The sequence below is a fragment of the Aotus nancymaae genome, unplaced genomic scaffold (genome assembly GCF_030222135.1).
Source record: "Aotus nancymaae isolate 86718 unplaced genomic scaffold, 86718_ANA_hifiasm-v0.15.2.pri h1tg000004l, whole genome shotgun sequence".
Taxonomy (NCBI): domain Eukaryota; kingdom Metazoa; phylum Chordata; class Mammalia; order Primates; family Aotidae; genus Aotus; species Aotus nancymaae.
Window position 1 is genome coordinate 16,067,897 of NW_026988415.1, and position 25,970 is coordinate 16,093,866.

General features: G+C 43.3%; 1 pseudogene; it reads right to left on the bottom strand.

Annotated features, from left to right (window-relative positions):
• Positions 1 to 15,184: 15,184 nt before the first annotated feature.
• On the bottom strand, positions 15,185 to 17,138 carry LOC105732281 (heat shock cognate 71 kDa protein-like; annotated as a pseudogene).
• Between the last annotated feature and the right edge of the window lie 8,832 nt (positions 17,139 to 25,970).

The window sequence follows — 25,970 nt, forward strand, 5'->3', positions numbered from 1 at the left end:
TGTGTTCTCAATCCAAGGACTTTCTAGACCAAATGATCTAAGTTACTTAAAGAAAAGCTGGTAGGTCCGTTCAATATATTCATACAGTTTGCTGCTTTCTTAGCAAGAGGTTGCAACCACACTGGGCAATGCTTCTTGGTTTGGACAGGCATCATTCATGGACTACTTTCCAAAAGCAAAGTGAGTTCATGGATTATTTTCTAAAGCAAAGTGAATATGTTGCTTGAATGCTCTTTAAAAAGTGCTAAGTAGGCCAAAACTTCAAGAAATTTTATTAAGGCACCTTCTAAAACTAAGGAGGAATGTTATATCCAAATTTTATAAATCTAGGGTATTTGGGCTGGAAGGCAGCTGAAGGTCAGGCCATTTTAGAGACGCCAGCACCGTGTGTTCACACTTTGTCCTTTGCCTGCATCCTCAGCAATGGATTTGTCAATGACAGGATTGACCTAAAGAATCTCCCTAGAACAACATCTTGTTATTGAACAAATAATTATAGTAATAATGCAAATATTTGTGTTCAAATTGTATTTTGTTACACTGACTTCCTTTCGACCTAAAGTGAGACTGCTATGTACAGCTTTAACATGAAGTGAGCTCTACGAAGAATTTCATTTTCCCAGGATCTTCAAATGAAATGGATACCTATGTGGCATTGTTTTCTCCCAGGGCTTGCTTGGAGTGAGAACAGAGGGGCTATAGAAGTGTGTATGCCTCTCTTTCTTTGGAGTAGAGATCAAGCAGATAAGAGCCAGAGATCTTCAACCAGCAAGGACTCCCCTTCATAGCAGGAATTTGAGCAGCTCAATTCTTCCAGCTCTTGATATCCCAATGTCTCAGGTTAAGGGCATGGGTTAGGAGTTTTTGTGATTCTGTGAATAGATTTAGACAAGCTCTCCCTCTCCACTTGGGTCATGAGCATATCTGATCGAGACTCTCTGCTTGCACCTTTCCTTGACAAATAAATGTTCATCAGCACAGAGTTGGAGATCCGGAGTGCCCCACTCTTTGCTCCAGCCTTAAGCTGCCATTGATGAATTCCATACGCACAGTGTTCTTCTACCTGCTGCAAATCTCCTTCAACATTATTATCCAGCCCAAGTGTCGTCATTTTTATTTTGACAGGAGTACCATCAAAGACAACACAATTTAGAACACGCAGAAGATCAGCTGAACTTAGAACATGCAAGAGAAGAAGAGTACTTACTGGACCAGAAAATCTGGAGAAGGGGCTTCAATACCGTTTTGTGAGAAAGTAATTAGAGGTATTAAGAAAGTAAACTGAAGCACAATAATATTTTAAAGAATTTATTTGAACAAACAATTCCAGAAGTGGCTCAGGAGCTCCACCAAGGAAAGGCAAGAGGAAGGCTTTTATAGGACAAACACAGAAATAAAGCAAAAAAAATTCTGATTGGTTAACAATTATACAGTTGCCTTATTTGATCTATCCTGTTGGAAAATTCTAGTTATGTAATTATGTGTGTTGACTTCCTTTTTTTTTTTTTTTTTTGAGACAGTCTCACTCACCCAGGCTGGAGTGCCTGGCTAATTTTTTTTATTTTTAGTAGAGATGGGGTTTTGCCATGTTGGCCGGGCTTGTCTCAGACTTCTGACCTCCTGCCTGTCTCTGCCTCCCAAAGTGCTGGGATTACAGGCGTGAGCCACCGTGCCCAGACTGACTTTCTTTTTTTCCTTTTTAAGACAGAGTTTTACTCTGTCGCCCAGGCTGGCATGATCACAGCTTACTGCAGCCTTGACTTCCCAGAGGTCAAGCAATCCTCCCAGCTCAGGCTGCCAAGTAACTGGGACTACAGGCGCATGCCACCATGCCTGGCTAATGTTTTGTTTATTTTTTGTAGTGGCAAGGTCTCACTATGTTGCCCAGGCTAGCCTTGAACTCCTGGCCTCACGTGATCTCCTTGCCTCAGCCTCCCAAAGTGCTGGGATTACAGGTGTGAGCCATCATACCTGGCCAAGTTTGTTGACTTTCTGATTGGTCTAGAGTTTACATTCTGATTTTCTTTAATATAGACATTTACAATAGATAGCTCAAGTTTTGCTTACATATGCAACTGTAGCAAGATTAAGCTCACTTATGAGGCCTAACTCGCTTTGTCTACTCAGGGATTCCTCAGGCCAGATCTCCATCTTAACTTACTTTAACAAAGGTCAGTATCAGCAACTAACTATAATGTAGTCTAGCTTGTCATTTGCATTTTTGTACAGGTTTACCATTGCAAAATACAATCCATACTGTAGGTTGTTATTCTCAGGGCTGTCATTGTCTTTACGACCACCTGAATTTAATACCTCCTCCAGGTGACATTAACGATGGCTCTCCCTGCTTCTCATCATCAAGCATCCTTCCTTGACTGGAACTGCTCAGAGGTTTCCTCTTTAACCTTTTAAAGTCCAATAGTGTGTGGGCTCCACATTCTTTTCTAAATATGCAAAAGCCACCTGTTTGATCACATGGTCCAGAATTTTGCTGGGGCTCAGCGTCAGGTGCACCGCCTTGCAGTTTCCGGAATCCACCCATATGCGCATTTATATTTAGTTGCCACCATCAACATTTTCCATCTCTTACATGTTTAACCGACTTCTGTGTAGGCTGTTGCTTTGACCTTGCAGTGAAGTTCTAAGCATGCATGGGACCCAAAAATAAATAATTAAAGAATCACCTGTTCACTGCAGACAGCAACTTCTTTGACCTGTCATTTCAGCTGTGGTTGGGGCCCAAGTTAGGCATACTAGAGAGAGGAACAGCTCCTCTCCTAATGTCTGATGGGCAGCAGTGCCTTTTGGCAGATCCACAGCAGAGTCCCATTCTCTCTGGGAGTGGTGCAGGCAATGGGACTGGGGACTAGTTATGAAGGCCTGGGCCATAGCATTCGAGAAAAAGCCCAACCCTCTAGCTGCTTGAGTGGGACAGAGATTAGTGATAGGGTCTATTCCTGGGAGATGCAGAGTGGGGAGGAAATTACACTGTGTAGGTTTCTCTTGTTTAATAACTTCTTTCATCAAATTTGCTTAAAACGAATATCCAGGGCAGATTTGCAAAGAGAGGGGATGTTATAAAAAATGAAGGGCACGGGAAATGTGATGAGAAGGGCCTGTGGATAACTCCATGACAGTAGAATTCTTGGCTTATGTACTTAACTCTGCATATGGACAGCACTATGTTAGCATCCAGTGCTAAAGCCCTGTTTAAGAGGCAGAGTAGGAGAGTAGTAAAGCGAGCCCTGTATTGTAAACTGTATAAAGGAGGGGCCCATGTCTGTCTTGTTCACAATTATAGTCCCAGTGAGTACCTGGAACCGTACCTGCCACACAGAAGCAGCTCAAGAAGTATGTGATGATGAATGAGTGGTGGGAAGTTGAAGGGGAAGGGTGCAGCTTGACAAGCATGCACGTGCTCAGGGACTGGCCAAAGCCACAGGGCAGCAGGACTAATTTTAGTCCCCACCTGCTGGCGGAAATCGGGCTCCAAATATTCTGCCAGGTTTGATTGAAATTGCATTTCAAAGCTGCAAAAAAGAGATGGGAAGTTTTGAGAGAGTAAAGACCATGTCTGCCTTATTTGCTGTGCCTAGGAACAGCCTGAGACACATAGCGAGTGGTCTTAAATATTTGCTGAGCTGGGAGAGCTGGATTCTCACTCTGTCTGTGACACCAATTTGTTGAGATAGGCAAATGATTCCTTTTTCTCTGGGCTTTCATTTCCATACAAGTGCAGTGAAGCAGCTGAGCTCAATGCTAGCAAAACCACTTCTAGTTCACATATTCTATGATTAGAGAAGAAGCACTTGATTTCCCAGAAATCTGACCAAGCTTACACCTAGATCAATCTATGGGAAGTACTGAAGTAACATAAACCCCATGACACTTCCTGCGTTATACTCTTCAACATCTTCTTTGGCCACAGGAGAAAGCAAACAGCCTTTTTCCAATCATTCCGCACTGATGGGACTTGGGTTTTCTTGTGAATTTAAAGTTTTCTTTCTGTTAATAGAAAAGGGGCCATATTGACCTAGAAGCATTTCAGTTTGTTTCCCTCCAGGGAACCGGCTGAGTGTTTGTGAAACTCCTACTTGCCACGGTGCCAGGTTTACTGACTGAAGCTCATTAAACCACGGGGCAGCCCTTCAGAGTTTCCTGAGCTACAGAACAGCTGAGTGAGTTCATTCTGACCCAGGAAGCATGCTTATAGAGGCTTCCTATCCAAGCCTCAAGGTAAGTCTCACTCTGTACTCAGAAGCAGCTTCCTGGGCCTCTCTAATCAGAGGAGCTCCCAAGGAAGAGTAGGGACCACAGAGGCCTGGTTTTCCCCATTTGTGTAAACAACTCCAAGTCCCCCATCCTACCCTGCCAGCAGGTTACCAGCTCCTGGCTCCGTATTATTCATGGGCTGGGAGAAGGAGGAGGAGGGCACAGTGATCTGAGCGGACCCCTTGAGAAAGCAAAGCTGCACTTTGGTGATGGTGGTTTAACTGCACCCCATGTGGAGGCTTAGTCAAGGTCAGTCATCAAGTGACCCAGAAAATAATATTTGTAACTTCCAAGGTTTCTGTTCAAGAATGTGCTGTGGGATCCCTCTGCACTAAGGCTTGGGGTGGCTGCAGCATGGTGAGTGGCCCAAAGCTGAATGCTGTGCTGTTAGCATTGTTGAGAGTCAAGGGAAGTCAGACTTGTGAGTCTAAAAAGGAATATTAAAGTGGGAAAAGATGTCACCCTGAGATGGCCAAGTTCATTGGGAAGCTCATGCAAAATTAGGAGGGGAGAAATGTGAAATGTGCTTAGCAAGTGATTGATCCTGACCCCACTTATTAGGGTATAACTTTCATAAGGGTTACCTTTGAGTTTCGATGATGGAGTGCCATATTAATTTCTGAGTCCCGCTCGTTCCAAATTGAATTACCTCATTTGCTTATTTATCATTTGATTTCTACGCTGTCGATCTGCTTCCTCTAAAGGATCAGAGGCAGCTTTCATCCCTAGTTAATTTTCAAAGCAGGACCATTTTGAAAGACCTTTTCACACTGCTAGCAGCAGCAGGAGGCGGCCTGGCTGCAGGAGGAGGGCTGGGCCCCCAGTTCTGGTTACTGAACTATTCAATACGACAAGTATTTATGGGGCACCTGTGGGCATAGCTCTGTGGGGCTACAAAAGAGAGAGAAAGGCTGTCTCAGTCCTTTTTGCTGGACCCACTCCACTCCCAGGGCCTTGAGAACTTTAAGGGGTAAGAGGGAGCAAAGGTGAGAACCTCAGAACAAAAGGGGACATGTGGCAATTAGGAACTCAGGAGCCTCCAATAGAAACCGCAAAATGGAAGGGCCCATTTAGAGATCACCACCTGTGCTTCCCAAACTGGGGTCTGCAGACCCCCAAGACAGTATGCTGGCAGGGGGTGTGAGGCTTGAAATGACAGAAAAAATATTATTATGTCTTTTTACTTAAAGAGTTCAGTTGGAGAATGGAGGCAGAGAGAGAACCATGTTTCTTTCTTTCTTTCTTTTTTTAAATTTGGACCTGTTACTTTTGTAGCAAAACAATCACATAAGCATTTTAAAACTGAAAACATGAGATTTCAACGGAACTTCATGCTTATGCCAGGATGCTTCAGATTATGTTCTGAACCAGCCTCCCCTACCCGCTTCAGGGGTACTTGGGTAAGCTATTAGTGATTTTTCAATGGGGGAATTTAAGAAGTTCTAAGATGATTGTGTAACCCAGTGCTGTCCAATATAAATACAGTGCATGCCACATGTATAATTTAAGTTTTCCAGTAGCTAGGCTAAAATGGGAAAAAGACAGGTGAAGTTAATTTTAGTAACATATTTTCTTTAACCCAATATATTCAAAATATTATAATTTCAACATGTAATCAATATTTTAATAATTAATACTGAGCTATTTGAAATTCTTTTGTTCATAATAACTCTCCAAACAGCAGTGTGTATTTTATACTTACCACACATCTCAATTCAGATGGGCCACATCACAAGTGCTCCGTAGCCACATGTGGTCAGTGGCAACTGTGTTGAACACCACTGGCCTCACCTGCTCACTTTACAAATGAGGAAATAAGGCCATGCCCTGAGGTTCCCATTTCAGGTCTGCCTTCCTAAACTTTCCTCCACAAAACTTCAGCTTCTTATCCCAGCTCTTTCCCTTGTCCTTTCTTTATGATGTGAACATTCTCATACTTTGGCAGACAGACAGGCACACGTGCACACAGAGCATTTGCTCATATGCTTTGCCTTTTACCTTCCACAGCCTCTTCAGAGGCACTTTCTGAGCCCCACAAAAACCAATGTGTTCTATCTTGTGGCCTGCTGCACCAGGGCGCAGTCTCCCAAGCTTGCAAACCAGACAAAATAATCCCTGGTAAGAAACTAATGGGTGCTGGCCAGGCATGGTGGCTCACACTTGTAATCCCAGCACTTTGGGAGACCGAGGCAGGTGGATCACTTGAGGTCAGGAGTTCGAGACCAGCCTGGCCAACATGGCAAAGCCCTGTCTTTACTAAAAATACAAAAGTTAGCCAGGTGTGGTGGCAGGTGCCTGTAGTTGCAGCTACTCAGGAGGCTGAGGCAGGAGAATTGCTTGAACCCGGGAGGTGGAGGTTGCAGTGAGCTGAGATCACTCCCTTGCACTTCAGCCTGGACAACAGAGTGAGACTGTCTCAAAAACAACAACAACAAAATAAAAACAAACAAGAAACCAATGGGTGCTAATGGGTCCCTGTGCTACACCTCCTCCCACTCCTCATCTGCACCCCAGCTCATTCCATATACATTTATGCATTTTAAAAGAGGCCTTCCGGAGATCGAGAACCCTTATCCCGACTCTTGCCTGTGGGAATTTTCTTTTCTTTCTTTCTTGTTTCTTTCTTTGTTTCTTTCTCTCTTTCTTTCTTTCTCTTTCTCTCTGTTTCATTTTGTCTTTTTTTAATCCACACACAGGCTACAGCAATGGGACCAAGCCTTTAAGGGTGGGCTGTTAACTGACATCCCACAAGCAATGATTAAAATAAACGAAAAATTACAGGGAATGTAAGAAAGAAGAGGAAGGTCACCCATCATCTCTCTACCCAAATATAAGCACTGTTCATACTATTTCCTTCCTGCCGGAGGCCTTTTGATGGCCAAGAAACACTAACAAGGAGGTCCACCTGCGATCGGGACCATGGAGCAGTATCGTGTATAACCCACTGCCTAGGGTTTTTTACAAAAGCTTCCAAAGGAAAGCTAACCCTCTCAGCCCCTTCCCAAAGGCCCCTCCTAAAAAACATGAAATAAAATAGAATTCTGCCCCTCTCTGTTTCCTTCTTGGTACCTCCAGTGCAGCCTGGGCTGTCCCCTCCTCCACAGCCTAGGAGCCCCTTTCACTGGGTAGTTGAGCACTCACAAACCCAGGCTGCTGAAGCAGGAAGTGCTGCGGTGGGGGCTTACATTGTCCGCCTAGGAGGCAGAGGCAGCCCGTGGAGGTTCCTTGACCCCAGTGGCCCCAGGCTGACCCCCTGCCAGAGGAAAGGAGCCGGACTGCCAAGAATGCAGTGGAATCCCGCTGAGGCTGGAGCCTTGGTAGAGAAAATGTGCGGAATGCCATTTGTTAAAACACACTGGCCTTTGCACAGAAAAGCTCTTTGGGCTTCAACAAAGGTAGGGCGTATTGTTTCAGGACTAAGGGTCTGATCCAAGTTCACTTCAGTCTGTCTCAAAAGGAGGACGCCAGCTCATTAAAAACAGGGCAGAACAGCGGTGCTGCAGAGATGACTTGAACTTGACAAAGTTCCCACCCTGTCTCGGTTTTGAGTCGGATGTCAAACCTTATGTAAAATAACAGAAACCCTTGGGTGTTGACAAAATGGGTACTCTAAGGATAAGTCCACTGCAATGTACAGTGTAAGCGAAGTATTTAGAAAGTACTATTATTTAGAAAAGTAATGTTTTTATTTAGAGATTACTATTAATTTTCATTTACTTCAGGAGATCCCATTTTGATGATGGGGGTGTATTGCTCGAGGTAGGCATATGGTAAGTAAAATCAGAATGGGACTGGGATAGCCTAACCACTTGCCTAATACTACTTTTTTTAAAAAAGAAATATGATCTCACTATGTTGCCCAGGCTGGCTTTGAACTCCTAAGCTCATAAAATCCTCCCTCCTCGATCCCTGGAGTAGCTGGGGTTACAGGTGCGTGCCACCACGTCCAGTGCTAAATATTTCTAAATAATCATTTTTCTTTTCTTAGATTTTAAAGTAAAGTGTAACCCTGGAGATTATCCTCAGAGGTTTGAACCATTATTACAGTGAAATGGGAAAAACAAAGCCAATAAGAGGAGAAGGGTCTAGCCTGTGCCAACAAGAATTATATGGTAAAAATAATGCTTTTAAACTTATTTACGTATTTACCTATTTATTAGATTCAGAGTCTTGGTCTGTCACACAGGCTGGAGTGCAGTGGTGCAATCAGCTCAGTGCAGCCTTGAACTCCTGGGCTTCAGTGATCCTCCTCCCTGAGCCTCCTGAGTAGCTAGAACTACAGGCACATGCCTACATGCCTGGCTAATTTTTTAATTTTTGGTACACATAGGGTCTTGCTATGCTGCCCAGGCTGGCCTCAAACTCCTGGCATCAAGTGATCCTCCTGCCTGGGCCTCCCAAAGCCCTGGGATTACAGGCATGAGACACCACTCTAAGCCAAAAATAATGTTAATTATAATAGCTGGCTGGGTGCGGTGGCTTATGCCTGTAATGCCAGCGCTTTGGGAGGCTGAGGTGGGAGGATTGCTTGATCCCAGGAGTTTGAGACCAGCCTGGGCAGCATTAAAAAAATGCTGTCTCTACAAATACAAAAAAATTAGCCAGGCATGGTGATATGTAACTGTAGTCCCAATTACTTGGGAGGCAGAAGTGGAAAGATCACTTGAACCCGGGATGTCAAGGCTGCAGTGAACCGAGATCATGCCATTGTGTGCCAACCTGGCAACAGAGTGAGACCTTGTCTCAAAAAAGAAAGAAAGAAAGGAAAGAAAGAAAGAAAGAAAAGACAAGAAATAAAAATAATAATAGCTAATGCGTGTAGTGCTTACTTAATACCAGTTACTGTGCTAAGGGCTTTGAACATATCATGCCATTACACTATGGTCATGAAGGAAGGTATTATCATTCTCATTTGACAAATGAGGAAACCACAGCACAGAGATGCTCAATACCTGGCCTGAAGTTCACAGCTAGTGTATGCCAGAGCACATATTTGAACGCAGACCTCTCCAACTCCAAATCCTGGCTCCCGTTACCTTTTCTCCTTAGCAGAATTGCAAGAGCACTGGTCTCCTTGCTGTGCTATCATGTTTGACCCTAATACGCATTAATTCTTTCAGCACTTATTGAGTGACTACTATGTGTATGACTGTGTGTGTGTGTGTGTGTGTGTGTGTGTGTGTGTGTGTGTGTGTGTGTGTGTAGGGGCAATAGTGGTGGCGAGAAGTGAGAGGTGAGATCTTCAAGAAATTTATAATATTTTTCCTGGCCTCATTGTGCGTATGTTCTAGGGTGATAGACAAATATGTAAACATGTAATGAGGCGGAATATAAAAAGGGCTCAAGGGAGGTTTTGGCAATCAACCGGGGGATCCAGTGCCTCAGTTTAATGCAGGAAGGGGAGGAAGGCAAGTAAACCTCCCCCTTGGGAACAACCTAAGCAACCACTGGGGAGGGTGCATGGGACTACATACAGCATGATCACTGATATGGTTTGGCTGTGTCCCCACTCAAATCTCATTTTGAATTATAGCTCCCATAATTCCCACATGTTGTGGGAGGGGCCCAGCGGGAGATAATTGAATCATGATGGTGGTTTCCCCCATACGGTTCTCATGGTAGTGAATAAGTCTCATGAGATCTGATGGTTTTATAAGGAGTCTCCTCTTTCACATGGCTCTCATTCTGTCTTCTCTGCTGACATGAAAGACATGTCTTTTGCCTTCTGCCATGTTAGTGAGGCCTTCCCAGCCACCTGGAACTGTGAGTCCACTAAACCTCTTTTTCTTTATAAATTACTGAGTATCGGTATTTTTTTTTTTTTTTGAGATGGAGTTTTGCTCTTGTTGCCCAGGCTGGAGTGCAATGGCACAATCTTGGCTCACTGCAACCTCCGCCTCCTGGATTCAAGCAATTCTCCTGCCTCAGCCTCCTAAGTAGCTGGGATTACAGGCACCTACCACCATGCCCAGCTAATTTTTGTATTTTTAGTAGAGATGGGGTTTCACCATGTTGATCAGGCTGGTGTCAAACTCCTGACCTCAGGTGATCCACCCTCCTCAGCCTCTCAAAGTGCTGGGATTACAGGTGTGAGCCACCACACCCAGCCAGTATGTCTTTATCAGCACTGTGAAAATGGACTAATACAATTGGCAAGAGCATGAAGCCATATGGATTGGAACATAAGGTGTGGGGAGGCTTGAAACAGTAAAAGGCGAATCTAGAAAACCAATGAGGAGGCCAGGCGCAGTGGCTCATGCCTACAATCCCAACACTTAGGGAGGCCGAAGTGGGTAGATCACTTGAGGCCAGGAGTTCAAGATCAGTTTGGGCAACATAGCAGGATCCCTGTCTCTACAAAAAATAAAAAAAAATAGCCAGGCCTGGAGGCTTGGACCTGTAGTCCCAGCTACTCCGGAGGCTGAGGAAGGAGAATTGCTTGAGCCTGGGAGGTGGAGGCTGCAGTGAGCTGAGATTGCGCCACTGCACTCCAGCCTGGGGAACTGAGCAAGACCTTATCTCAAAAAAAAAAAAAGAAAGAAAGAAAAGAAAAGAAAGGCAACTAGGGCTACATGTTTGAATGGAATGCTGACAAGTTTACTTTTTATCCTGCAGCCAATGCGAGACCATCCAAGGATTTTGAAGAGGACAATGAGAGAATGATGTGATACGTTCTGCTTTTTAAGATAAAGTACAGGAGAGTACAGGAGAAAAGCAACTTCATTTGAAGTCCTGAAAGATGGTCCTGAGTTCAAAACTGAATAAGAGACGTCAGATGTCTCCTATCAGCTACAATATGTGCTCCAGGCCACCATCTCTGCAATTCCAGAGAGGTAAAATCATAGAAATGGTCTGTGAACTTATTGTTTTGAACAGTTTGTTCTTGAAAATGACCTTGCACTGTAGCCTGGGATCTGGCATTTTCTTGCCAGCCCTGGAGATGTGGGAGGCAGTAAGGAGCTCACAGGTAACCGTGAGCAATTGGAGCTGTAATGTGGTCCCTTGGGAAGGTTAGACCTCGTAACCGGGATATTTTTATCTGTTATTTTAGCCAGCAAGGAACTCTGGACTGTGAACTTGTTTTCTTGTTTCACCTAAAGAAAACAAAATATGGAAGGCAAATGGGATGATGAAAATAAAAATTCACTGTCAGTATCCCTGAAAGAAAGCAAAATGCTTTTGGCACTCTCTGTGAACACTCCTCCTCCTCTATTTAGGGTGCTAACTAAGAGTTGACTAGATAAATATCTTGATTGTATGGTATACCCTCTCATTTAAATCCTACCCATTTGAATTTCAGACAACGGTTGAGTTAAAGCTGCTTTCGCTCTAGCCAAGAATAAAATGGTTTGCTGAGCAAATTAATAGTGTAAGCTCAAATGCATGGAAGAATGAAAGAGAACAAATGTCTCAATCCCCCTCAAGCACTACAGATGTATATACGGACATTTAAAAAGCATGCTGGCGAAAAATCATTCTTACTCATTCAGTGGATCCTCCAAGGAATTCTACGCAGTCACGTTGTTAGGCTAAACCGAACTGTATGAAATGCTTGTGGGGTCTGGCATACACCCCACCTCTGCTTTAGATCACTTTGTGTGTGCATATAATAAGCTTTAGAGCTTTAGCATTTCTTGACATTAGTTTAGTTATTTTATCAAGTGTTTTCAAAGGGGTCTTTAAGACTTCTTCCTCCCTCATATTTCATGGTATTATTTGAGCTAAGTGTGTTTTAGATATATTGCAGCTGAAGGTTTTGAATGGTGTGGTCTCTAGGGCCTAGACTAGCCTTCCCCCAGATAAATACCTACCTGTCATTGGAGTCTGACACCAAATGACCACCCCCACCATGAGTCCTTTTCTGCTGGCCCAGGAGGAACAAGTTGCTCCTTCCGCAGATTCACTGCACCTGGTGCCACCACGCTCCCCTGTCCCGTGCATGCTTTGTGTAGATGAATGTCTCTTTCACTAGACTCTAAATGCCTCCAGTGTAGGGGCTTTTTCTGATTTTTTTTTTAAACTTTAAATGAGTTCAATTACCCAATTAATAACTGAGAATAATTTCAATGTTAAAAAAGAGAAAAAAAACAAAAGTTTTCCTTTGACTCCCCCGTTCCAGTTCCCTCTATATCTACTCAAGTCTTTGTTTTGTTTGTAATTTTTATTTTATTTTAAATTGTGGTTACAAAACATGACATGGAAATAACTATCTTAAGTGTGGAGTTGAGTAGTATTAAGTATATGCAATTTGTTATGCAGCAGATCTCTAGAACTTTTTTATCTTGCAAAACTGAAACTCTATGCCCCTTAAACACAAATTTCCCCTTCTCAGTCCACCCAGACCTTGGCAACCACCTTTCTATTTTCTGTTATTGTGATTTTGATATTTTTAGATACTTTATATAAGTGGAATCATACATTGTTTGTCTTTCTGTGACTGGCTTATTTCACTTAGCATGTCTTCGGGGTTTATCCACATTGTAGTATGTGTTAAAAGTCCTTTCCTTTTAAGGCTGAGTAATGTTTCATTGTTTGTGTATGCCACATTTTCTTTATCAATTCATCTTCTACCTCTTGGCTACTGGGAATAACACTGCAATGAACATGAGTGTGCAGATATCTCTTTGAGATACTGTTTTGAATTATTTTAGATATATATTCAGAAGTAGGATTGCTGGTTCATATAGTCATTCTGTTTTTAATTTTTTGAGGAAGCTTACTGCTGTTTTCCATAGCAGCTATACCATTTTACATTTCCACCAACAGCGTGCAGGGTTCCCTTTACTCCACACTCATGCCAATGCCTGTTATCTCTTGTTATTTTGATAATGGCCATCATAACAGGTATGAGGTGATATCTCGTGGTTTTGATTTGCATTTCCTGGATGATTAGTGACGTTGCGCATCTTTTCATATTTCTGTTGACTATTTGTATGTCTTTTTTTGAGAAATGTTTAAGTCCTTTGCCCACTTTTAAATTGAGTTATTTATTCTTCTGTTATTTTGTAGGAGTTCCTTATGTATTTTGGAGATTAACCCCTTATCAGATACATGGTTTACAAATATGTTCTCCCGTTCTGTAGGTTGCCTTTTCACTCTGTTGTTTCCTCTGCTGTGCAGAGGCTTTTTAGTTTGATGTGGTTCCTCTTGTCTACTCTTGTCTATTTTTGCTTTTGTTGCTGGTGCTACAAAAAAAACCTCACAAAACACACAAATAATTTTTGCACGTTGATTTTGCATCCTGCAATTTTGCTGAAATTCTTCATTAGTTGTAACAGATTTTTTTGGTGAAATCTTTAGGTTTTTTTTTTTTCCATAAAGTATCATGTCATCTGCAAACAGAGGTAATTTTACTTACTCTTTTCCAATTTGAATACATTTTATTTCCTGCCTAATTGCTCTGGCCAGGACTTCCTGTATTATGCTGAATAGAAGTGGCAAGAGTGGGCATCCTTGTTTTAGTCCTGATCTTAAGAGGAAAAGCTTTCAGTCTTTCATTATTAAGTATTACAGTAGTTGTGGGCTTTGCATATATGGCCCGTATTTCCTTCTATTCTGAGTTTCTCAAGTGTTTTTGTCATGAAAAATTATTGAATTTTGATTTGAGTGATGCTTTTTCTTCATCAGTTTAGATGATGATGTGGATTTTGTTCTTTACTTTGTTAACATGATTTATCACATTGATTAACTTTTTGAGACGAGTCTTGCTATGTTGCCCCTGCTGGTCTCTAACTTCTGGGCTCCGGCAATCCTCCTGCCTCAGCCTCCTGAGTAGCTAATACCACAGGTATGTGCCACCACACCAGGCTCACATTGATTGATTTTTGTATGTTGAACTATCATTGTGTTGCAGGTTGTATTAGTTCATTCTCACACTGCTATAAAAAAATCTAAGACTGGGTAATTTAGAAAGAAAAGAGGTTTAATTAGCTCATGATTCTGCAGGCTGTACAGGAAGCATGGCAGCATCTGCTCAGCTTTTGGGGAGGCCTCAGGAAACCTACACTCATGGTGAAAGGCAAAAGGGGAAGCAGGCGTGTCTTATGTGGCTGGAGCAGGAGGAAAACAGGGGAAAGGTACTATACACTTTTAAAATAATCAGATCTTATGATAACTCATGATAACTCATGAGAGCAGCACTGAGGGTATGTATGGTGCTAAAGCATTCATGAGAACTCTGCTCCCATGATCCAGTCCCCTCTCACCAGGCCCTACCTCTAACACTGGGATTACAGTTTGACATGAGATTCAGGCGAGTACACAGATCAAATCCATAGGTATAAATTCGACTTGGTCATGGATACACATACAATCATTTTAATGTGCTATTGAATTCAGTTTGCTAGTATTTTATTGAGTTTTAAAAATCCTTATTTATCAGGGACATTGGTCTGTTGTTCTCTTGTTTCTTTATCTGACTTTGGTATCAGAGTAATGCTGGCTTCATAGAATGAGTTTGGAAGTGTTCTTTCCTCTTTAACCAGGCTGTTTTGATGCATTTACATAGGAATATGGATGTACAGAAATCTACAGTTTTGTTGAGAGTGTTTTCTTAAAGCCTAAATGATATTAAACTAGGCAGATTGTTCGTCTTTTGTCACACAATAGTCTCACTTGGAGAGTTTTCCATGGTGATATATATTGAGCCCTCCCCATTCTTTTTTTTTAATGGTACCAATTTAAATAGTTTTATTTAAGACATTGCATTTTCCACTTACAATACAGTGTTTATAAAGTGTAATGTTATTTCCTTCCTTCCCCTGTGCATGTGTTCCATATTCAAGTATTGAGAATGCCCAGTAACTTACTATAGCAGCTGAACTTTTAAAAACTGCCACAGAATTTGCTACAAATTTATGTCCTTCAATGTTTTACATGTGTGGAACAGTGCTACATCTATACTTGGGTTGGCTTAATCAACCTCTTCAATGGTGGGCCCTGAGGAAGCACCACCAGAGGGAGACGCTCCACCACCAGGGAATCCCCCAGGTGTCCCTCCTGGCATGCCTCCTACACGCATCATCACCAAGCTGCACTCTGGTACAGCTTGGTGATGAGGGAGTTGCAGACTTTCTCCAGCTCTTTCTGCTGATGTTCAAATTCTTTCTTCTTGGCAATCTGATTCTTATCGAGCCAGTTGAGAATTTCATTACACTTGTCCAGAATCTTCTGTTTGTCCTCATTGTTAATCTTGCCTTGAAGTTTCCCATCTTCGACAGTTGCTTTCATGTCGAATTCATAGGACTCAAGTGAATTCTTAGATGACACTTTGCCCCTCTGCTTCTCATCTTCCACTTTGTTCTTCTCAGCTTCCTGGACCATGTGTTCAATGTCTTCCTTGTTCAAATGACCCTTGTCATTAGTGATAGTATCTTGATCTCTTTTCCTGTACTCTTGTCCACACCAGAGACATTAATGCCAATGGCATCAATGTCAAAAGTGACTTCAATCTGAGGAACACCTCAGGGTGCAGGAGGTATGCCTGTGAGTTCAAACTTGCCAAGCAGGTTGTTATCCTTGGTCATGGCACGCTCACCTTCATAAACCTGAATAAGCACACCAGGCTGGTTGTTGGAATAGGTAGTGAAGGTCTGTGTCTGCTTGGTAGGAATGGTAGTATTACGCTTGATGAGGATGGTCATGACTCCACCAGCAGTTTCAATACCAAGGGAAAGAGGAGTGACATCCAAGAGCAGCAAATCTTGAACATTTTCAGACTTGTCTCCAGACAGGATGGCGGCCTGGACAGCTGTACCATAAGCAACAGCTTCATCAGGGTTGATGCTCTTATTCAGTTCTTTTCCATTGAAGAAGTCTTGGAGAAGCTTCTGAATCTTGGGGATGCGAGTAGAACCACCAACCGGGACAGTATCACGAATCTGCGACTTGTCTAGTTTGGCATCTCGAAGGGCCTTGTCTATGGGGTCCAGGGTTCCACGGAACAGGTCAGCATTCAATTCTTCAAATGGGGCATGGATAATGGAGGTATAGAAGTCGACTCCTTCATAGAGAGAATCGATCTCAATACTGGCCTGGGTGCTGGAAGACAGAGTACGCTTAGCATGCTCACAAGCAGTACAGAGGTGTCTTATAGCTCTCTTCTCACTGATGTCCTTCTTATGCTTGCGCTTGAACTCAGCAATGAAATGGTTGACCATTCGGTTATCAAAATCTTCTCCACCCAAGTGGGTGTCTCCGGCTGTAGACTTGACCTCGAAGATTCCACCCTCAATAGTGAGGATTGACACATCAAAAGTGCCACCTCCCAGGTCAAAGATTAGCACGTTTCTTTCAACTCCAACCTTTTTGTCTAAGCCATAAGCAATAGCAGCAGCAGTTGGCTCATTAATAATTCTAAGTACATTGAGACCAGCAATAGTTCCAGCATCTTTGGTAGCCTGATGCTGAGAGTCATTCAAGTAAGCTGGCACTGTGACCACAGCATTGGTAACAGTCTTCCCAAGGTAGGCTTCTGCAATTTCCTTCATCTTTGTCAGAACCATAGAGGATACCTCCTCTGGATAGAAGCTTTTTGTTTCTCCCTTGTATTCTACTTGGACCTTGGGCCTGCCAGCATCATTCACCACCATAAAGGGCCAATGCTTCATATCAGACTGGACAACAGCATCATCAAATCTGCATCCAAGCAGACGTTTGGCATCAAAAACCGTGTTGGTAGGGTTCATTGCAACTTGATTCTTTGCGGCATCTCCGATCAATCGTTCAGTGTCCGTAAAGGCTACATAGCTTGGAGTGGTTCGGTTTCCTTGATCATTGGCAATTATTTTTACTTTTCTGTGCTGGAAAACACCCACACAAGAGTAGGTGGTGCCAAGATCAATACCAACGGCAGGTCCCTTCGACATGGTTGCTGGCGTGCAGGCCTGGCCCCGACAATGAAGAAAACCACAGTATTCCCGAGAGCTGCAGGGGAGTTCAATGAGCCTCCCCATTCTTTTAAGCTGCTGCACAGCCTCCAATCAATATTTCTTATCTTTTCTATACAGACTCTGTGCTAACCTCTAGGTTTCAGAAAGGAAAACATAGGTATTGGAATATAGCTGTGGATGAGACAGGCAAGACTCCTGTCCTCAGGAAACTTACATTCTAGTTGGAAGAGAGAGACAGTAACTCTATCCATAAGAAAATTTCTGATTATGGCAAATGCCCTGAAGGAAATAAAAGGGTCACCTGACTGCAGGGCTGGAAGGTTGGTGGGTTCTTTAGGTGGTCAGAGAAGGTTCTTCTAAAGTTGTGGCATTTCAGCTGAATCTTCAAGGAGCCATCCATGTGACATATAAATGTTTGTTGAATAAATGAATGAATGAATTAAAGTAAAATATTGACAGAATGAATAAATACAAGTAAGTTGATTTCTGGTATGAACATAGATTTATGATTCCATAGTGTATATAGCTGTCTATGGCTATAGCTCTCGCTCTCCGTATTAGGCTGTTCTTGCATTGCTATAAAAAATTACCTGAAACTGGGTAATTTATTTTTGAAAAGAGATTTAATTGGCTCATATAGGAAGTATGGGGCTGGTGAAGCCTCAGGGAACTTTCAATCATGGCAAAAGGTGAAGTGGGAGCAGGCACTTCACATAGCAAAAGCAGGAGGAGGGGGATGTGTTACACACTTTTACATAACCAAATCTCATGTGAACTCAGTGTGAGAGCTCACTTATCACCAAGGGGATGACTGAAGCCATTGATGAGGGATCCACCCCATGATCCAAACACCTCTCACTAGGCCCTGCCTCCAACATTGGGGATTACATTTTAACATGATATTTGGGTGGGGACAAATATCCAAACTATATTGCTGTCTATAGAGGGTTAACCATCCACCAACTATCACAGAGTGCATATTTCAGATGCCTCAAGGTTAGATACTGCTCTGCCTCAAGAAGTAGCCCACTTGAGTCAACGTTGAAGATCAAGATTTTTGGTATTGCGTAACTTGAGTCTTTGAAGCTCACAGGCAGGTGCTCTTCTCGTAAGTGGAGAGTTTGAGAAATGAGGTGCCATGAGTTTAGTGTGGATATAATCGCCTGATCCGCAACACCTGGCATCAGCAATTATATGATGTATACCTGCAGGGAACGTTGATCTGAGAAGGCCAGGTAAGTTGAAGGGTACAGGAGAAAGTGAGGAGGAGCTGGTGTAACATCAGACCTTCCCCAAATAGGGCCACCAATGGAGATCATGACGTGAGCTCCCTTTCTCTATCTCATGCCGACAAGGGTGAGAAGTACCCATTAAGACTTCATCTCCTCCCTCACTGAGAGGGAGACAGAAAGGAGTAGCTCTGTCAGGAATGTCGGGGACCTGGGGAAACGGGTGGAGACAGAGCTGATGTCAGAGTCAGATATGCCATCCTTAGTGGCACTGTTGGTTTTTGGTAGGCAACACAGATAGGATGGCTATGGGATTTGGGTGCGCATCCCAGAGAATATCCTGTGGCTTTATCCCCAAAAGAGTGATAGCAGTAACTTTTGACCAGAGATAAAATGTGTTGTTTGTCAAGGTCTTATGTAACAACTCACAGTGCCCATGGTGATTTGGTTGGGTATTCATGAGTCACTAACCTGACAAGGAGTTCTGATGTTTTTTCTTTTGATCCTAAGTGGAGATTACATGTCTATTGATATGTGTATTGTCACATACACACTCATATCGGAAAATACGTTGCATGACCATGGCCCCTTAAACACATCCATAATCAGGCATGGATTCAAACCACTTTACCTTGAAATGTAGTGCCATTAAATAATTTGGATTGGGAGTTGGGAGTTTTGGGTCTCAGTCTGAGACATTTCACATGTCTCCCAGTTTCTCTGGGCAGCAGATTCATCTGTAAAATGATGAGGCTGGATGAGAATGATCTCAACTGCCCCTTTCGGCATGAGCGTCAATGATTATGTGATTTTTGCAAATGTCGATCTTCCTCGGGGGGCCCATGGTGATTTTGTGTAAACCACAGAGGTCAAATGGGCCCAAGCCTCTTGGGTTTGGAGGAGGAAACAGTGCATTATTTACAAGATTCCACAGATTCAGTAGTTGGCTTTGTCAAATATGCAATGAAGAAGGAAATTAAAAACACAAGATTAAATATGAAGGAAGAATAAGAAAAGATCAAAGCCTTGGAGTTTTATTTCCAAGTTGCAAAGTGCGGCTGTTCAGACTTCCCCCTGACCTCCGGTTGCTCCTTGGAGACAGGGACTGAATGGGACACTGAATGAGGGCTGCAGAGCTGGGTCCTATTCAATGGCCCTTCCCTACCCTTTAGCTTTGCCAGCGGTCATTCAGAACCTTGGACATAAGTGAGTCTCCCATCCAATTGCTGCCTATCCTTTCTTTGTCTCTGACTTTGGAGGACCAGCCTTCATTCCAGGCAAAACCAAGCAGAATAAGTCAGTGACACTACTCCAACATTTGAAATATTTTAAGTTTTTCCATGTTGGACTCATTGGCTCCCAATGGTGTGAAAATCTACTTTCAGCAAATTTTCCCTTGAATGTTCTGTAGCAATAAGTGATAGCTACAGAGCTGGATCTGTTTTTCTCCTCTGCAGATGAATCTAAGGTAACATTCGATGAACAATTTTGTTAATACAACAAAGCAGAGAAACTAAAGGGATCTATTTCCCCCAAGCAGCCGCTGAAATTAAGAACAGGGAGTAGAAGTTAGGGAAAAAGTTTTTTAGAGGTTTTTTAAAACATTGCAGATTTTTTTTTTTTTTTTTTGAACAGCAGTTTGGAATGTTCTGCTTTTTTACTTGTTTGTTTTGAGATGGAGTCTCACTCTGTCACCCAGGCTGGAGTACAACGACGCAATCTAAGTTCACTGCAACCTCTGCATCCCAGGTTCAAGTGATTCTCTTGCCTCAGCCTCCTGAGTAGCTAGGATTACAAGTGCCTGCCACCCTGCCTGGCTATTTTTTGTATTTTTGGTAGAGATGGGGTTTCAGCATGTTGGCCAGGCTGATCTCGAACTCCTGACCTTATGTGATTGACCCGCCTCAGCCTCCCAAAGTGCTAGGATTACAGGCATGAGCCACCACGCCCAGCCTAGAATGTTCTGCTTTTTAGTTTGATGTCACTTGGTCCAGAGCAGGCAGTTAATGGTGGGGCCCTCAGCAGGACCCACATTCCACATAGGCCATGGAGCCTATACTGCAAAATTGTTGAGGGGTTGCCAAAGCCCGGGTTGTGGAACTGCAAGTCTTGCTCCTACTGAAGTTGGAGGCCTGGACCCCCAGACCACACAGTGACTCAGAAGACTGGGTCCTGCTGAAGCCACTCGACTCGCCAGAGCAAGCTGTCTTTAGGGGAGGCCCTGCTGTCTGGGGCATGGTGGCCACAGGAAAGGGGAGGCCAGGGGAGAGGAGTAGGTTGTCCTTCAAAGAAGCAACTATGAGGGTCAAGGACCCTGGCACCGCTGATTCCACAGCTATAAGAGAGCAGCTACTGGAAACTCCATGGATCAGAAGGTGCTTTTGGAGCTGCCAGATGAAAGAACAACAACAACAAAAAAAGATGAATAGATGCATGAAGACGGCAGGTTAACAGAATGACGGAACAGGGAAGGGAAGGAGATTCACAAAGAGAAAAAGAGTGAGACAGAAGATGGTGATATAGCTCAAAGAAATGAGAATATTTACAGCAACGGAATACTCATTCGTCTTTTTCCTTAATCCTGCTGGGGAGACTTGATTGGCAGGTATGGCTTGAAGGCCTGGGAGGCCTGGCAGATATCTGCCTCCTTCCCCATCTTGCTTGGGCCTACCTTGACCATGAGCCTGTGGTTGGAGGTCTCTCTCAGTTCTGACCTCTTGCTCTGGTGTCCTGTGTGCCCTTCCTCCGCCCTCCTCCACTTCTGGCTGGCTCCCTCCCTCGCTCTTCTCTTCCCTCCCCATCCTCTCTCTTTCTTTTCTTTTTCTTTTGTTCTCTTCCTTCCTTCTTTTCTTTTTATCTTTCTTTCTCTCTTTATTTTTCTCCCTTTCTTTTTCTTTCTTTCTCTATTCCCTTCCTCCTACCTTCCTCTTCTTTCTTTCTTTCCTTTTTCCTTCCTTCCTTCCAACAGAGTCTTGCTCTCTCATCCAGGCTGGAGTACAGTAGTACAATCATAGCTTACTGTAATCTAAGCCCCCTGGGCTCAAGTGATCCTCCTACTTCAATTTCCTGAGTAGCTGGGACTACAGGAACACATCACCACACCTGGCTTATTTTGTTTTTTTATTTTTATATTTTGTAGAGACACGTATCTCACTATGTTTCTCAGGCTAGTCTCAAACTCTTGGCCTCAACTTATCTTCCTGCCTCAGTCTCCTGAGTGGCTGGGACTACCAGCATGTGCCACCATGTCTGGCTATATTTTTTAATTTTTGTAGAAATGGGATCTCTGTATATTGCCCAGGCTTATCTTGAACTCCTGAGCTCAAGTCATCCTCCATCTTGGCCTCTGAAAACCCTGGGATTACAGGCGTGAGCCACCATGCCCAGCTCCTCTCTTTCTTAGTCTTTTTTTCCCCACTTTGACAGTACCACTTCGTCTCCAGCTTGTCTGAGGTCCCCCATTTTTAATATCTGTAACAAAACCAAGGGTTAGGCAGGACCCAAGAGCTCCACGTTATGGTGACAGAGTTCCAATTAAGGACATCGGGTATGGTGTGTGGTCAGCAGAAATGTTGGCTTTTCTCTGCAAAACTGACAGGCGATTCAGAGCCTGTGGAGTTTGTCAAATGCAGCTCTCACCTCCTGGAGATATCCTTTGGTGCCTTCCATGGAGACACTTGTGGCGACTGGCTCCCTGTCTCACTACAGATGTAGGTTTCAATAAGGTCATGCTGATGGTATTTCATCTGTTGTAGTAAGATTTGCAAATTGCCCAGATCAGCATACACAGAAACAAAAAAAAAATTCAGATCCATTTTATGTTTACTAGCCCAAAGTGAATATGCTTTATAAGCTCCAAATGTGTAGATCAAGGTTGCCAGCTCTTCAAGCCTCCAGCTGACTTTGTAAGCCCTCACCCTATCAGCAACCTGTGGCCCTTCAGGCCCCGTGGGAAATAATAACAGTAAGTTGGGAAGTTTGTCAAAGGGTGGCAGAAAGGGGAGTCCTCCTTATTAGACCTTGGCTCTAATGGGATGGTGAGCGTATTTTCCAAGCAGCCCCCTTAAAAAAAAAAAAAGAACAGAATCCATAATGTGACCAGGCCAAGTGTGCTTACGTGAATGACAAGGGAAACTATTTGAAATTGGAACTGTTGTATAAAATACAGGGCACGTGTTTGCCAGAATTATAACAACCACTACTTTCTGTAAATCCAGAAAAGGGCCATGGCAGGATTGTCAGGGTCCCTTTGGAAAACTGGACTTCATTCCTACAGCTCTGTTCCCTGCCGCCACACCCTCTCCAGTCGTAGCTCAGCCTTTGGTAACATTTAGAAGACCTTGGTAACTACTAAAGGCAAGTGATAGAAGACAGATTTTAAAAGGACAGCTTTGTTGTTGCTAACATCATGGGCATTGTTTTAGGGGGGTTGTTGTTTTCGGAGGCGGGTAGGAAGAGGGAGGAAGAATTCAATCAAGTCCTTCCAGCTAGAACTCCTGTGAGCTGCACAACCTGGATCCTGCTCGCCAGAGATAAAACAGGCCCTTTCTTGTGCATTCTCTGCCTACTGCTGCAGCCACAGAGGGAAACAGAGATTCTGAATGGTTTAGGCGCCTTCTGGCTTTCCTGCCATATATTTCAGATACGTTCAAAGAAAAAAATAAAGAGCAAAGTCGATGTCCCATGAGGCTCTTGTGAAACACTGCATTGTAAACAAGGGTTTCCTGGCACAACAGTGGGCTGGGGTGTCGACTAAAGGTCTGGAACGTCCCTTCTACCATGATCATTCTAGACTTCTTTGATGCCAGTATGTCCTGTAGACTAGGGGTATCCAATCTTTTGGCTTCCCTGGGACACACTGGAAGAATTGTCTTGGCCACACGCTAACACTAATGATAGCTGATGAGCTAAAAAAATTTTTGCAAAAGAAATTGTTTTGAGAAAGCTTACGAATTTGTATTGGGCTGCATTCACAGCTGTCATGGGCTGCATGCAGCCCGTGCATGGGCTGTGGGTTGGACAAGCTTGCTATAGAAGAAAAAAAGTCAATGTTTTCTTCAAGGGGAAGGATTGGGTCATATGTGTTAGTGTTGAAGATCATCACAAACTTTTCAGCCAGTCAGGATGTCACACAGAGTATGTCTAACTGAGTTACTGCATGAACAGGATTGGGGGACTTGCTAAGAATCTGGCATTTCTTCAGATAAACACTAGGTGGCATGGAGAACTTAATAAATAGAAAACACTAATATCACAAATGGGAAAATAGAGGAGGACCTTCTTCTCTCACTTGCAGCAATTTTTAAATCTCCGTCAAAGTTCAACAGAAAACAACAGCAATATGGCTATGGTTGTTTATTGAGGCATTCACAAACAGAACCGGGCTGGAGGAATTATTTCACAAAATCTCCCCTTCTAATCTTTTCTGGAATATTGTTTTATAAACATGATGATAAATTCAAAAATATAATTGTTCCCATGACCAGATTCCTTAATAGAAAACAGTCTATTTCTGTCAGTGTGGACGTGTTTTTCATTTGCAAAATCCTGACAGACTCTTCTTCCTCCCCCTTTTCCTTTGTGAAATGAGCCAAGGGGGGGGGGGTTGGGGAGGGAAACAAAGCTGACCGATCATTCTTCTTCTCCAAACATCCCTTTGGATTCAAAGGCATGATTTCTCCTGCCGTTTTGACATTCTCAACATACTCACTTTTCTGTGTTCAGGGTTAGAAAAAGGAGTGAGTATCTTTCCCATAATGCTGAGTACAAAAACTTAGGGAGAAGGTGTCCTAGTGTAATCGCCCAAGGGGTTCTTCCTGCCCACTGCACAAACAAAATCAATTCACAGAGACCATGTCATTGCAGTAAAGAAAGTGTTTAACATGAGGCTGGCCACACCACGCAGAAGATGAAGTTATTATTCAAATCAATTTCATGGAAGTTTCAGATGTTAGGGGTTTTTCGAAAATGGTTTGCTGGACAGGGAGCTAAGGTATGGAGAGTGCTGACTGGTTGGGTCAGAGATGAAATAATAAAGAGTTGACGCTGTCCTCCTGGACGGATCCCTTCTGGGTGGGGCCACAGAAGCAGTTGGTGGGTCCAGGTGGAGCCTTCAGTCAGACATGCAAAAAACCTGAAAAGATATCTCAAAAGTCCAATCTTAGGTTCTACAATCGTGATGTTATCTGCAGGAGTAATTGGGAAACTTCCAGAATAATGGGTGGCAATCCTTGATGTCTACACCTTAGCAAAATTCAGGTTTTTCCAGCCTCCTAGTCTGGTGGTTTCTCATGAGCTTTACAAAGGCAGTTGAGTTTGGGAAAGGGCTTTTATCGTTTAAACTATAAACTAAATGTCTCCCAAAGTTAGCTTGGCCTAGGCCTAGGAATAATTAAGGGCACCTTGAAGGCCATAGGCAAGATGAGGGTTGGCTAGATCAGATCTCCTTCACTGCATAAGTTTTTCACTGTTACTGTTTTTTGTAAAGACAGTTTCACTAGCTACAGTTCAATGACCAGATCATTTCTGACAATACTACATCCTCTCTTTTGCTTAGCAAATCCTGTAGGAGAAGCAGAGCTCTATCACACGAAGGCATTCTTGACTCACCAGGTACTGACTATTAGAGCAAAGCTTCTTTAAGGGCCTCTTCTAGCCTGGCAGTTGAAAGTCCTAAAACATATGAAGTTCTCAGCCCTGCCCGTGCCAGACAGACAATAGCCTAGTCAAGGCAGAAGCAAAGGTTATTGCCACTTAGAGTAAAAGGAAGCTGTGCCTTCCAGGTGTCATTTCTAAGAATAAGAGTCAGGCAGAAAAGTCAGTACTTTGAAAGGCTTCAGCTGTCTTAAGGAATGCTGTCTTGGCATAGCTGAAACCTATGTTGGAATAGCTCGAAATCCTACGCCTAGTCAGAGTACTTGAAGGCATCAAGACACTCAGGTTCAATCTCCATAGAGACAGTGATCAGGTGCTAAGCAATGGGAGTTTGTGTCCCAGCCCTAGCCTTTACTGGCTGTGTGACCTCTTTGAGTTTCCCTGAGTCTGTGTCTCCATCCGTGAGATGAGAATTACAATTGCCACTCAAATTCTCAGCACTGTATGGAGAAGCAAATCAAATGGGAAGGCGCTTTGTAGGCCAAGCCATGATTCCAAGCAGAAGAGAGAGAGAAAACCCAGACTGTGCTTTTCTTGCCTTCTTTCACTACAGTCAGCAAGAACAGGACAGTCCAATTATGTAGACTCATTCCAGCAGCAAGAACCTGAATGACCACCCTCTCACCCCATATTTAGAAGGTGTCTCCTCACCTAATTTTTGTGCATTTGTTTTTGATCCCTCATTGTTTCCTTATAAAGGAAATTCTGCACATAAGATCTCTGTCCAACCCCCTTTAACTCACAGATCTGTAATGATGAAACAGTCTTGTTTTCTGGGGTGCCACCCAAAGTTCTTTGTCATGGCCAAGGAAATCAAGGATGCAGACACTCTAAGGGTGAGAATGGAGCAGAACTTTAATAAGTAAAAGAAAGGTAGAAAGCTTTTTGCCATAGAGAGGGGTCCCAAAAAAGGTTGCCATTTCAC